This window comes from Bidens hawaiensis, unplaced genomic scaffold, assembly GCF_021521415.1.
Source record: "Bidens hawaiensis isolate Kalapana, Puna unplaced genomic scaffold, B.hawaiensis_p1.1 tig00010164_1, whole genome shotgun sequence".
Classification (NCBI taxonomy): domain Eukaryota; kingdom Viridiplantae; phylum Streptophyta; class Magnoliopsida; order Asterales; family Asteraceae; genus Bidens; species Bidens hawaiensis.
Genome location: NW_027491770.1, coordinates 735,578 through 741,229, shown reverse-complemented (window position 1 = coordinate 741,229; position 5,652 = coordinate 735,578). Strand labels below are relative to the sequence as shown.

Here is a 5,652-nt window from a genome sequence, read left to right as displayed (position 1 = left end):
AACTTAAATAACCATGATATTCGATTGGAACCAAATAAAAACTTATTACAAAAACAGGAAACCTAGTTTTGACTAAAAACAAAATAAATAAATTTGATGAAGATTTAATCCATGATCAAAGACCATGTTACAATTCACATACGTTCCTTCGTTACTAAAAATTTGATGATATTTTTCTTAAAAGTTACCATCATAGAGTAGATATAATAAAGAATGTGTGTGAATTTCATGATCACAACTAAGCTACCATATATTATATTTTAAGCTTCTGGTTTATTGTTAATTATCATTCCATCATTCATTGGTTAGCTTAATCTAGCATTAATATAAGCATTTCAAGTAATAATGAGTTACTAAAATATAATTAGAACAGAGTATTAATAGCATAAAACCCAAAAAAAACATATAGTTTTGAAACATGTAGACCAAACACAATAACTATGACATAATATGATAATATTCAAAAGAAATCGCAACTAAACCATCTCAAGTAACTAACTTTGTCTAACAATTTACTTCCCTCATTAATTTTCATCAACAGAAGAACATTGTGTCGAGTATGTTCGGATGAAGCTTGGGAAGTGGGTTGAAACCACCACCACCACCACCACTGTGGCCAGAACCACTGTCCGACATATCATCAAACTTATAAAACTGTGCCATTTGTCCTGCCGCCAAGTGTGCATAACAAATCGGAGCAACTGCAAAAAAAAAAAAAAAAATCATTAATTATTAATTACTATATGTTTGCATGTTTAGCATGTAAAAAGTTTAGCACATTTACCAACAGATATGGCATTTGTGCTCCTTTGATACCTGCATATAATCAAATGAAAGAATATAAATCTTGAACTTAAGGTTACTTGTATTGGTTAATTTACACATAGGATAACGCATGAACGAACTCTTGCAACTGATCAGTAGAAAAACCAATCTGATCCAGAAGCACATGGTAATGAGTAGGTCGAGTGGTTCCCTAAATATAAATTAAAAAATAAAAAATTCAGTCATTATAGTTTTTATCGTGAATAATATACTTATTAATTTGATATATAATTAATACTCACATTCTGGGCACATAAGTAAAAGTCATTGTACTTAGGATGGCAAACTTTATTGTCAACAATCGTTCCTGCAACCCGAACCAAAAGCACAAATTCAGTTTTTGTATCTTTTGCTATTCAAAATTACAACTTTTTTTTTTTAAATAATATATTACTAGAAACTAACCTGGTGGAACATTGTAATCAGAGTTGGTTTGGAAAAACTTGGTATGATGAGTTTTCTGAGCCACAATCACCAAAAACTTTGGGTTCCATGACACATCACGGAACTAGCAGGCCGCCATAATTTGCTCGAGTTCTAAATTAAGCACCTGGCTAAACTGTGACTCCCTTACACTGTCCCTGAATATTATTATATTCTGCGGCTTCAAATCATGAGTAGACTTCTCGAAATCTTCCAACAGTTCACTGACATCACAACACATTATTATTAAATTCCAAAACTTAAATTTATAAAATCTTGTAAAAGTGATATAAAATAATATACACCTGATCACGCCTTCATCTTTACCGGGTGCAACAGGCTTAAACAGGCCATCAATCATCTCGACTCGTGAAGACTGTGAGCGAACGGATGCCTTGTAGCGAGAGATAAACGGCCAGTTCCTCGAGCTTACAACCTAGGACAGAGTACAAAGAGTGTAAATTTGATTATATGTTCATTATATATTATAATAAAACAAGAAGATTCTTGAACATACAGCAGCAATAGAAGGGACATCAGAACGGCCCGGAGCACCATGGGACACATCCATTCCAAATATTATGGTGGGAGTGTTTGAAACCAACGGTATAGAATTGAAATACTCCATAGACAGCACAGAGTTTACACCACCCGTCTGACAATTATAAAAAAATAAATCTTTATAAGAAAAACAAGAAACTAAAACATTGTGAAATTTAGAATATTAGACCTTAGCATTAATCTTCATAAGCAAGTTTGTTAGATACTGATCGTTGATCTTTGTCGGGGCCATGCATTGTGTGATAGACCCCAAGTCCACTAGACATTTTCGCTTCCATGGACCTGTTAGCATAAACAGATTTTAACTAGCGTAAATGAAGTTAAATAAAAAACAAAACAGCTGATTAAAGTTGGAATAAAACCATAGATATCGCAGTTCTTTCGCTCAGGAAGGATGCATAAGATAAAGTAAGGTTGGGCCGGAAGTCTTTTTATCATGTTTTTGACCATCTGCTCTACACGAACAGGTGCAGTAGCACGCCTAAATTGAGGACTTTCTTCAATCATATCATGTGGCTTCACAATATCCTGTTCAGAAGGTTAATATTTATGTTGTAGGTTTGTTACAAATAGATTAAATGTACGTGACATGAATATTTGATATTTACCATTCCCTTAGCTTCCGAACACCTAAGTAGATCTCTCCATAGGTTTCTCATGTCACAGAGCGCAGAAAAGTTGACAATTGCCCAACTTGTAATCTTTGTCGTCTCAACAAATGTCTGCAGCCGAATAGTCGTTAACAGTTAAAACCAACTTTTGAACGTTTAGGAATCAACTACATGGAAAGCTCCGTGGTTTGGTCACATTGCAAGTTTAGTCCCAAAGTTTCAGCAAATTACAACTTTAGTCCATGTGGGCAGGGGTATTTTGGAAATTTCACACACTTAACAGAACAAGATAACTTCCATCCATTTCAGAAACCATTTATGGTATTAAAATTTGAGGACTAAAGTTGCAATATGGTCAAACCACGGACTATCTATATAAAATATTTAAATTTTAGTTATTTAAATTCTCTAAATATTCAAAATGAAGAACTTGTTACCTTGTTATTGAAATTCCAACGACCTCCATGAGGATGAAATTCTCCTCCATTTCCAAATAGTAACTGCAATGAATATAATGAATACTATGAAAATCTAAATATACAAAAAGAAAAAATATATGGGAATTTATAAACTTATATACACCTTTGGTGGATCCAAAACCCGACCCTCAACTTGAGTGAATGCACCGTTGATTGTGATGCCAGTTGAGCTAATAACAGGATCAGCATTGTAGTTCATTTGCTTAAATGCCTACACAAATAAAGAACATTATCCACCATATAACATTCTTGATTTGAAGTATCATTTCATTATGTTATATGAAAAGCTTACGTCACTCAAAGCACTCATCCGCTCTTTTGGCTTTTGTCTGGATTTCTCAACAAGTGATGCTCTTTGTAAGTTTGATAATGCCTTGGGATAACGTTGTAGCGGTAACAATTCACAAAGCTATACACAGCATAAAATGAAAGCAAAACAGAAGTATAATGTAAATATAAGATCAGTTTTAAGTTTTAACTTTTAATATAATCTGATTTAAATTAACTACCTCGAGTGGGATGTAAATGGGTCGCTTTGGTTTCCCAACATCTAGGCACGGGTAGTCACGAGATTGGTGAACTACTATACCATGATGTTTGGCAAAATAGCCATAGACATTTATCTCAACATCTATGCCGGGGCCATCACCATTGTTTCGTTTCATTGAGAATCTACAAACCCAATTTAAATTAAATTGTTTTAAGTCATTTAATTAATGAAAACAATAAAAAACATGAAGTGATTTGACCTACCTTTGTTCTCCACATGATTTTTCACTGAACCCGATGACTTTATGTTGTCGGTTTGATGGGAGCGACTTGATACGGAGGCTCTTCAACGTTCTTTTAGCCTGTTAATCATAAACATAAAAAGATTGAATTAATAAGAATGAATTTGCTAAAAGTTCGTAAAAAAGAAAACAGACTTGTTACCTTCATCCAGTCGATTTCCCTTATGTTTCGGACACCTTGATTCTCTATTTGAAAGTCCACAACTTTCCCTGGTCGGACTATCATTGTAGTCGACACATCTACAAATTCATCAAAATAGATTATTAATCTTTTCAAACAAAAAAAGAAGGAATCTTGACCGTACCCATGTTTAAACTCAAACCAGCTTGAGTCGCCTGAAAACTGGAATGAAATCCCCTGCAGCCCAAAACCCCACCACCAATGCTTATGAAGTTTTTCAGGTCGTTGCGAAAAAAACATTGTCGAACAAGAAGACAACCTCTGTCCATGCATACATATGCACCAAACAAGTTAACATGATTATAATTAATGAATCCAAACATTAGATATTGAACATATGCTTACCGTTTTGCGGCATGTTGTCTCAAAAGAACATCTAAAACTCTAACAGCTTCATTGAATTGCTCAGATTCCCGGCCTTGAAATGCACTAAAAATAGCTCGAACTGGTATTTTGGTTGCATAATTGATCTGAACAGTATATAACTTGGATCGAGGCGGACGCCTTGATCTTTTGGTTTCAACTCCATCCGGGACCCCACCTCGTGCAGTTCTATAAAAAAAACTAGATTATGATATGCGTCAAAACAGGACACTGAAAAACAATGTCTACCTGTTTGATGACAGATTCTCCAACAACACGGAGAACTCGAGCCTATTCACGGGCCATGGGCCCACAGTAAACAGAGTCTTGTCACCATCATATGCAAAACCTTTACCGCCCATTTCTGAATTGTAAAATTGTTGGGCCACGTCTAGTATTCTTCTACCGGCACCTTTCGCCTCAACGGGACTCCCGTCTTCATAGAGAAAAGCCACCTGGACACCATACAGCAATAGTCAAGACCACATTTGGCTTTTGAACTACAATAATAAGCTTATATGACTCAAAACTCAAATGCACATGTTAGTTCATGTGCATTTTAATCTTAGCATAAGAACGTAGGAAATAATAACAATTTATATAAAATATGAGTATAAGAAACAATACCAACTACAATACCAATCTATATAAACAATGATTTATAATAACAAAGAAAAAAACCTAAAAATTACAACAAAAGAATCAAAATCAAGAACAAAATAACAAAAACAAATACCAACAAATACTTTTAACAGCAAAAGAAAAAATCTAATAATAACAACAAAATATAAATCAACAAATACTTATAACATCTCATAATCGAAAATTAGCAAATACGAACAAAAAATAACAATAAACACCTATAAAATAAAACCTCATAATAACAGCAAATTGGTTCTCACTGTTTCATATTAAGAATAAAATGCATTTTATCATGTTTATACAATTGCATTTATAAGAGCAGAAGAGATACGTAAACTGTATTGATAGAAGTGGTCACTGGTGCCTCTGCTTAATTTCACATTAAAATGATTGGTATACAGAGAAATCCTCTGGCTTTTGGTGCCTAACCCTCGTCTGCTCATCGGTCTGCGGTTTGACACACCGACTTTAGCAGGAACAAAACCTGTTGGAACCACGGGCGGAGGTGGTGGCAGTGCATTTGATGCTTTCATTTCAGAATGCTTCATTTTTGTTTACCTGCTTATAAACCATGAATGTCATATACAACAACTTAAAAGGCAAACAATACATTCTAGATTCTGATATACGTAAATTATTCAATGTACAAATTAAACAAAAGCTAAGTAAATTTATTGGCCAATTATGAAACATTAAAAAAAGGCAAATAATATATATATCATTGTTGAATATTCAAACTGATAGTCAAAACAATCAAGAGTTTAAGATCCTTTTAT

At 34.0% G+C, this 5,652-nt stretch overlaps 1 pseudogene; it reads right to left on the bottom strand.

Annotated features, from left to right (window-relative positions):
- Window positions 1-532: 532 nt before the first annotated feature.
- On the bottom strand, window positions 533-5,424 carry LOC143534421 (protein argonaute 4A-like; annotated as a pseudogene).
- Between the last annotated feature and the right edge of the window lie 228 nt (window positions 5,425-5,652).